General features: G+C 42.0%; 1 non-coding gene across 1 annotated transcript; it reads right to left on the minus strand.

Annotated features, from left to right (window-relative positions):
• Window positions 1-661: 661 nt before the first annotated feature.
• Window positions 662-766, minus strand: LOC116071672. The gene has a single exon (XR_004111064.1). It is a non-coding gene; the product is annotated as a U6 spliceosomal RNA (small nuclear RNA).
• Window positions 767-9,899: the final 9,133 nt, after the last annotated feature.

Consider the following 9,899-nt stretch of genomic DNA (forward strand, 5'->3'; position numbering starts at 1 on the left):
ACCCAGGCTCTGCGTCTGATGCTGTTTATCCATGAAGACTGACTTGGCAGCTGATGCCCTCCCTTCTAGGCAACACAGAGACTCGAATAGAGAGCAGAATCTGCTCATTGCTTTAAATGAGACTTTTGCCTCCGCACTTTGTCAAAACTTCTTTTCACCATCATCGATTCTTGTTTTAACCAAGTTTTTCTATTTGACAGTTACGTTTGCTTAAAGAATTGTAGTTGTTTTCATCTCTGATTCTCTCCCATCCTCTCCTACTTTTACTAAACCTACTCTCTTCTCCTCAATAACTCCCCTCCCCCTTGCTCACATCTTCTTTTCATGTGTGACATGCCCTAGTATGGATGGGAGATCCTTTGTGCAATCAGGGGTGATGTATCAATCGCTACTGAAGGAAAGCCCATCCTCCAATGATCATTGACTGCCAACAACACTTTATGATCTGTCTATGATGAACCATGTGGGGGTTTGTGCAATGTGTTTATGAATGCAACAACCCTGTGGTTTCCAGAAGTCATCCTTCACCTCCCATTTTTCCTTGCATTATCCCTTGGCATCAGTTCTTGCATTAGCTCTTGCATCATTCCTGTCTTTCCTTGGTGTTCCATGGTGCCTGAACACTCCATGGTCACTTAGGCTCAGCACTTGGTCCAGTTATGAAGAGATAGATTGCTTTGTGAATTATCACGTCATCCCTGCACAGGGACCATGCTAATCTCCTGTCTATTTTCCGTTTTGGCACATTTGCTGCTGCTATGAGCACCCATTTGCCTTTTATGGTAGTATTTGCATAATTATTATTTCATGAATCCTATTCCAGAGAGATCCATTGTAAACACACTTGGAGAAAGGAAAAATGATAAAAAAATGAAATTTCCTCAAATACTTTAAAGAGGTAAGTCATTAGTGAGTTTTCTTTTGCTTTGACTTTAGAAATAGAGATTGGTCCCAGATATTAATATTTTAAGTCAATTCATTCTTTGGCATATGTGCATAATAAGAGAGATGGAAACAATGACTGCCTGGGGGATTAATATCTGATTTTCCAGATAGAAGCTCTCAGGAAGGCATGGGAGTATATCCATCCTGTTGTGGGAACAGGGAGAATGAGAAACGAAAGAGTTCATGTGAAATAAAGCCATTAGCTGCCGAGCCATGGTTTAAGTACACCTGACTTGAAGCCGATGACTGCCACACTCATCCTCCATTTGGAAGCTTGTTCAATTTTTAAAAGGTAACAACTGGTTTTATTTATGTGCATCACATATGCACCCATGGAGATCAGAAAAGGACATTGATTTCCCAGAACTGATGTTGCAGGTTGTTGTGAGCCAGCAAGTGGGTGCTGGGAATCAAACCTGGGTCCTCTGAATGAGTAGCAAGTGCTCTTAACTGCTGAGCCAATTCTCCAGCCCTGCCTTTGCTAATATTATGACTCTTCGTTTTGGATATTCAACACACAAATGTACACTGTTTTTTAAAAAAATTAATTATCACCACTGCATTAATGACAATCTCTTTTAAATAGAACACAATTGTTATAACCAGAATCAAAGAAAGAAAATAGATTAAGCTGTTTTTTTTTTTTAATCCCTCAGTTGGCAGGTGAAATCTCGCAATTATGAAATGCTTTGAAATCCCTCCTCAGTTGGCAGGCAGAGTCTGGTAATTACGAAATGCTTTAATAAACCTTGTCAGCCTCTATCTTCTTCTGTCAGCCAATTAGGAAAATATTTTGGTATCCACATCAATTCTGAAGTGGATTTGCTAGTGCTGTGATAAAAGTATATAACACACAGCGATGGTGCTTGTGGCTCACCTTCTCTGATCCGTTCTAGCTTTCTGAGTTTTGTTAGTCGACCTGCTATTGAACAGCTTTCAGCCCTGACTCTTCACAACTTTCCTTTCATCTTGACTGAAAAGGAAAGGGTTCTCTGGGGTGACTGATGGCCATCACTCAGCAACCACATAGGTATTTAGGAACTGCTCTCTCTCTCTCTCTCTCTCTCTCTCTCTCTCTCTCTCTCTCTCTCTCTCTCTCTCTCCCTCTCTCTCTCTCTCTCTCTCTCCACCCCAGGGTCTCCAACTGGGAAATAAGACAACAAGTTTCTGGGATACCACCATGTTTCTAAGAACATGTGACTTTTCAGGCCTTGGTAAACGGAGACATCCCATCCTCTAGTTTTTATAACCCAGAATAGGGATTGGCAGAGGGCACTCATACCCTAGATGGCAGCTCTAGACGTTTCTCCCTACTTCATATCTACTCTTTCCCACTCATTAAAGGAACACAGCCACATTAAAGATAACATTTTTCTCTCTGGTGTCTTTCAAATAGCTATCATGGGTCTCCCATACTGTTTACAATGTGCCACAATTATCAAATTGACTGACCCTCTACTGATAGACTGTGATGGGAAGTTTATCTTTTTCTATCTGTACCAACACAGACAGTTAGTTTGTGGCACTCAGGAATTCCATTTTGAATGTTCTAAGTAGGCATCAGATTGCTGTCTACACTAGAATCATGGCTGATTCTAGAACTTTCTCATATATTTAGTGATTTACTGAATCATTTAGAGAGAAATCATGAGCATTGTATCTTCTAAACAGGGTGGAACTGGAATGAACCTTTCTTTCTTCCCCACAAACACTGGGCATCATGCCTTGCCTTGTCACACTGGCATCCTATTATGCAGTTACTGAATGGGTAGAATTGGAGTAATAGACAGTCTGGTTAGGTGGCTTGAAAATGATTTGGGTACTTGTAGTCCGCGCAGTTGTCTCGCCAGCAAGAAGACATGCAGACACTAGGATCCTTCTGCAGCAAACATTTATTACATCATGAAGAGGAAGACCCCGAGCCAATAATCGTCACTGCTTATATACACCACAGCGCGGCGTGTCTGCCCATGATTGGCTGTTTGCTCATCACCCCATGTGACACCCCAGGATGGGCCGTGACTTGGCGCCTTTTCACTCTACGCACATGCGCAAACAGTTGTTTACCAGGAGTCGACAGCGGATGTAGGCGCCATCTTGTCAAGGCGAATGCCTCTCCAGCTCTACCGCTCTCCACAGGTACTCCCTCAGTTATTTTGTTGCTTTGACAAAGTACCTGACAAGCATGACTTAAAGAAGGAGGGTTGATCTTAGCTCACTCACTCTTTGAGGTTAGTGACTGTCACAGTGGGGAAGGCCTGGTTGCAGGAGCGAGAGGCAGCTGGTTACATTGTATCCACAGTCAGGAAACAGATGGATGCTGGTCCTCAGCTTGCTTTCTCCTTTTTATTCAGTCCTGGATTCCAGCTGATGGGATGGCACTGCCCACATTCAGGTAGAACTTCCTGCCTCAGTTACCCTAATATAGAAATTCCTTCTTAGACACAGCCAGAGATTTTGACTCACAGGTGACTTTAGATCCTTTCAAATTGACAATACAGATGAACTTGTGAGTTTTTCAAAATGTTTAAGAAGATATAAAGGGAAATTGAACTTTAAAAACACAATTAGTTGATACACACCATTGAACATTGTACAAGGAAGCTAAAAGCTTTTGAGATGCTGAGCACTGAGATTTATTGTTTTAGACACTTGGATACCTTGTATAAGATTTTAAACTTGAGTATTCAGATGTCTTTGATAATTTTGTTCAGTTCAGTGATAAAATGTAGACCTCTGTGAACCCAAGAATTTACTAGTGAGTGACTGAGTCATCTTTGGATGGAGTGGTCTTGTCCACTCTGATAAAACTTCAGAAAACTTCAGTCCAAGTAACTAGTTGTGGTTAAAGAGTGTGATAGTCAAGTGGGAAAGCACTGGGTACAGTCACTCTCTTCCTCCCTCCCATCCTCTTCCTCCTCCTCTTCTTCTTCCTCCCCATCCTCCCTCCCTTCTCACCATGAAAATCAGAAAATACTATTCCTTTGTGTGTGTGTGTGTGTGTGTGTGTGTGTGTGTGTGTGTGTGTGTGGCTGGAAGGACAGCCGTGGGTGCTGGGAACCAAACTCTTATATTTTTGGTTGTGAACCTAGCCTTTAACGGCTGAGCCATCTCTCCAGCCCGAAAATACTATTCTTCACTGTAGATCTCAGTGTATACATTCTATATAACTTAGGCATTTTGGGTCTCTCTATTTCTATCCCAGTCTATTCAGTTTAAACAAATTGAAACTTTGATTGGTGTCCTTTGTAAAGAGAAGGACATGCCTCCCTACTAACTCTTCCACATTGTTGGAAGGAGGACCACTGGTTGTTTTCTTTTGGATTACTCCTTAGAGGGATTGATCATGGCCCTTTTTGTACTTTAGGCTGAGGGTTCAGTGCTCCCTGCACAGCAGGGCTATATGCCCAGGATTGACCCAAACCCGAAGGAGTAAGGGTTAACAAGGTGCTAAGTGGGAGGACTAGGGGTGAGAAATAAAGAAGACAAAAGCAATAGGTGGGATCAGGAGGTCCTGCATAAGCTGATGACACACTAAGCAGGCTTATTGAGGAGTACGGCTTCCTGTATACTATTAGCAGGGTGGAAGTTGCCAAGGACGATAGAGATCTAAATCAGACAATCTTGGTAAAGAAAGCACAGGATAGCTCACACAGCTGCCTTAAGACTAATAACCACAGCCCAAGGGGAAGAAGTCCCCAGAAGCCACAAACGTGACTCTTCTGAGGAACTGACTCCAGCTTTATGTCAGCCTTGCTAATTGCGTTTCTGGACAAGAATGCAGAACTCAACCCCCCTTTGTTCTTTTATCAAGGCCTCTGAGAAAGTGCTGTGTTGGTCTGGTTCCCCCACACAGGATGGGTATGAAAGGTATATAAGGAATTCCCAATTAGCAAGAATCCTGGACCTGCTACACTGCCCCCTCCCCCGAGCTGGCAGTGTTGTTAATGAAGTGGCCTTGTTAGTACTCTTGGCAGTGCTAAGGAATGGGCATTTCATCTCCCATTGCTGTGCCAACTTAACTATTATGAGAAACATCTGCTGCTGATCATGGCACTGTTGATATAACCATGATGGATTCGTTTCTATCAATTTGATCCAAAATTCATGGAATCTGGCTTTCCCAGTGAAAGAGGAAACCTGCATGAGAATGTTGCTCTCAAATTTAACAAAAACAAAAAGACAAACCAACCAGAAAACAAGTTGACTGATTGGCATAACCACAATGATACGAAATGGGAGAAAGCTATCTCAGTGTAAATCAAACTGAATTTCAAAGTGGTAAGTCAGAGCTCTGCAGGACAAGAAGGCAGCCCCAAAGTTTGGTAAGGGTTGGATAGATGGCTCAGGGGTTAGGAGCACACACTACTCTTTCAGAAGATGGGAGTTCGGTTCCCTGCAGCCACATTGGGCTGTGTAGCCAAGGATGATTTTGAATTTCTGATCCTGCTGCCTCTCAAGTACTGGAATGAGCCACCACACCAGGCTTTGCAATTCAAGGTTGGATGCTCTAGTCTGATCAGACTGCCCTGTCCTTGGGGAGAGGTCTTATTGCCCACTGGCTCTTTATAAATGATATCATCCATGAAAATGCCCTGGTCTTGAAGGATAAAACAGAACTGATTGTAGACAGTCATTGACTGACATTTGGGTTCCTCATCTTGGACACATTCTCTTCCAGGACATGTCATTTTACAGAGAGTCACTATTAAACTTGACATCCAATTACAGTTGCTATTGGTTACAAACACAATTTTCCAATAATTAACTGCCAAATTGCCACTAACCAATCTAGTTAAATAACATAAATTCCATCTCATTATGGATAACCATGACCTATGAAGGACAATGAGGGTATTTTCAATAAGTTTTCATGTTTTTCTCCTGTGGGGCAGGCAACAAGTTCTTCCAATAGGTGAAATCCTTTGGGCTGAGAAGAAAGAAGCTTTCTGTTTATCACACCTACCTAAATTGTTAATTCAAGTCAATTTTTTCCTTATTAGAAACATACTAAGGAGCCCATTTTGGTTTCTACAAAACTATGGATGCTTCACCAAATTATGACTGGTAGGATAGTTTTGAATACACCGATGTTAGGGGGTGTTTTCATGTGCTTGTTTTGTTTGATATTTTGACAAATTTGGTTTGTTTTAGAGCAGAAATATATTTATATTTTTGGGCAGACCTAAGGGTGTGATGGATTAGACAGGAGGTTTCAGCAGGATGCGAATCTGATATGAACTAAGAAGGTTTTAGATACATCTATGGTTGATGCCCTGGTTAGTTTTACGTCAACTTGACATAAACTGGAGTCATCTGAGAGAGGGAACATCAATCGAGAAAAAGCCTGTGGATTATTTGGCTAAGGAGTGATTAGTGTGGGAGAGCCTAGACTGTTGTGGGTGGGGTCATCCTTGGACAGGTGGTTCTGGAGTCCATAAGCAAACAGGCTGAGAGCAAGCCATACTGAGCAAGCCAGTAAGCAGCACCCCACCTTGGCCTATGCATCAGCTTCTACCTCCAGGATCCTGCCCTGATTGAGTTCTTACTTTGGCACCCCTAAAGGGATTGTGACCCAGAATATATAATCCAAAGAAACCCTTTCTGTCCCAAGTTGCTTTTGGTCATCGTGTTTCACCAATAACTCAACTGGGAACCTACTTCATATGTCAGATATGTTTGTCATTGCCTGGTGAAAAGTGCATGGCCTTTATTTTTAGGTTAGGAGAAAACATTTGTAAGATTTTTTTTAAAAAAATTATATTTGTATCTGTGTGCCCATGAGCACAGTGACTGCAGAAGCCAGAGGAAAGCATAAGATACCATGTAACTAGTGTTAGAGGCAGCTATGAGCCACCATGTGGGTGCAGGGAACCGAACCTGCAAGAGCATCTGGTGTTCCTTTAACCACTGAGCCATCTCTGCAGCCCAGAAATAGAAAATATCTTAAAAGCAAAAAACTGAGCTTGGCATGGTGGCACACACCTTTGATTCCAGCCATCAGGAAGCAGAGGCATAGAGATCTCTGTGAGTACAAGGCCAGCCTGACCTACAAAGTGGGTTCCAGGACAGCTAAGGCTACGTAGCTAAACCTTGTTTGAACCTACTTCCCTCAAAAAACAGAGAAAGGAAAAAACTGAATAGAGGGAGAGGGAGAGGGAGAGGGAGAGGGAGGAGAGGGGGAGAGAGAGAGGGAGAGGGAGAGGGAGAGGGAGAGAGAGAGAGAAAGAAAGGGAGAAGAGCAAATTGTCCAGCATTAGGAAAGGATGCAGAGAACCTGTCCTCCACAGTATATCCAGAAGTGCACACATGCTCTGTATTTGGTTACTAATGTTTGATTTTACTTCCATAGTCACAAAGAATATTTATTAAGAGGTTTTGCTAACTAAATTTGTCTCACTGGTCTTATCCACTTCACTTAAACACTGGAATTAATACATAAGGGGAGACGGGAGTGGTTAAAAATGGGGTCATTGACAAGGTTCTGACAAAGACATTTTCTCAAATGATTTCCTGGAATAGCCAGAGGAATAGCCATAGTGTAAAAATATTTAAGTAATAACATTGGCTGGATTCAATAAAAACAGTGGGCATGTGTCCCTCCTTCCTGCTCAGTTAGGAGCAAATCACTTGCAAAGAATAATTATCTTAAGAAAGACATGGAGCATTTACTCATGGGATGCCATGCATAGTGATTCGTGTTGTTCATCGGATAAATGCACTCAAGGGGGAGAGGGGAGGGCGGCATTAGATCCTCAGACTCGTGTACTAAAAACAACTACATATTCTTCCCAACTCTTTCCACAGAGTTGATATCTAAGCTGCCTCTACTTTGTCCACACGAAGCTCTTGCCTCAAAGGGATAAGAAAGAGTTTGTTCTGGAGTCAACCATGGTCTGACAACACAAACTCAGGTTACCTCAAATTCCATGTTCTGACATAGTAACAGTTTGGTGACATTTTTATAGGAACAGAACAAAATAAAGTCATAAACCAAGGAGCTTTTCAAATACACTGGTGAGAGCATTTCACAGGCAGTTACAGTAAGGCATCTCAGCTCTATACCTTGGATGCTGTCTAATGACACTCTTAGCTTTCCAGGTAATGGAAACAATGATTTGTTAAATACATTCTGAATGGTTTTATCAGTTAATCATAGGATATTTGGTCAAACTTGGAGGAGATGCACAAAGAGTGGCTCGTTAGGGGGCTGAAAAGAATTTGGGATAAACTGTAACTAGGCTCAAAGAATTCAGGATAAAATGTAAGTAGGCTCTGGATTTGCAACATTCCAACAGCCCCACAATCATTAAAGTTCTAATCAGCTAACTAGTCTTTCATATGGCAGTGCAGCTTCTGTCTGGGAGATTTTCTTTACACCTTGAATGTAGGTCATTTTTTTAAAAATGTCTTATTTATTTTTATTTTATGTGTCTTATTTTCTTTTACTTGATTATTCTACATGTATACACATACACCATGTATGTGCGTGGTACCCACAGATCCAGAAGAGGGGATCAGATCCCCTGGAACTGGAGTTACAGATGGTTGAGAACTGCCATAGTGTTGCTGGGAACTGAACCTGGGTCTTTGGCAAGAGCAGTCAGTGCTGTAACTGCTGAGCCACCTCTCCAGGCTCTGAATGTATAGCTCATTTTTAATGATTAATTTTTCCACAGAAAATGCTCACAGGTAAGTGTGTTGGAGCAACACACCACACTTATAGACTGTCTCCACAAAGACTCTGGTTATTCGTTTTGGGGTCTCAATTAACAAACTCCAACATCTATCAAAGTCTTTCCACAGACCCACCTTGCATCTCTTTCACCATCGACACCAAAGGATGAGAAGATCAGAGTTAGAGGGCCAAGAGGATTTGAGTGCGGAGACCTCCAGTCTAAAACCTGTTATCAACTGCCTAGATGACATTTAATGGCTTTGCATCTTGCGGTGGCATTTCCTCGCGAGTGTGAAAAGCGGCGGGTGGGTTATTAGCATCCGGAGAACAATAGGACGAGTGGACTGGAAACGCCAATCTCAGGGAAAGGTCAGATATCAAGCAAGCCTGCAGATCTTTGCAGGACCCAGAGGAAAGGAGCACTGTGGAGCTCACACTTCCTACACTAATTAGACAAACCATTCGCCATGGGTTTTCCTTCAGTGGCATTAAGGGTGAATGACACATTAGGCACTTGTTTTGCATTTTCTTAGTTTAACATAGTAAATTAAATGGCCCACAAACAAGAATATATTTATATATATATGATTATATATATAATCAAAACATTATAAATATGCAAACAATATAGTATCTGTTAGAGCACGTGTTTTAAAGATTTATTGCAATCTTTTGATGGGGGTGTTGCACAGCTTTTATGGGTATTTTGATTTAGGAAACGGTCAAGATTTGGTTCCCATCAATTCTGTAGTTGAGTCTCTGACCACAGTGTGAGGGGCACAGGAAAGAAGGAACCCCATAGACTCTGATACTGGCTAGGTGACGGGTTCTGTCCCCCCACCAGTTAAAAACTTAAAAGGCAGGGAAGCGACCCAGAATCAAGTGGAACGGAATTTATTGGAAACATCCTAGATGGTGCTGGTAGAGAAGGCAGACGGAGAGCTGGGCAGCTCCAAGGGTCACTGGGTTTTAATTTGGGCTCAAGTGACTCCCTTCTTTTCTTCTCTTGGTCCTAACGTGTTTACATACCTTCTTTTTTTTTTTTTAGTGTGGGGATTGAGTCTCTGTTTCCATACATGACCATAGAAATGACTGTTAGACAGCCAACTGTGCTTTTGTATGAAAACAGTAGCAGATAAAATGGGATTCATGCTTGAGGCAAGGGTGAATAAACAGTTGTCCTTTTGGGCTAAGAGTAGACACCCAAATCTACTTCCTTTTGTGTTATAATTGGAAAGAGACGCATACTGTAGGTGAGGGGAAATTACCTACTTTT

The sequence above is a fragment of the Mastomys coucha genome, unplaced genomic scaffold (assembly GCF_008632895.1).
Source record: "Mastomys coucha isolate ucsf_1 unplaced genomic scaffold, UCSF_Mcou_1 pScaffold22, whole genome shotgun sequence".
Lineage (NCBI taxonomy): Eukaryota > Metazoa > Chordata > Mammalia > Rodentia > Muridae > Mastomys > Mastomys coucha.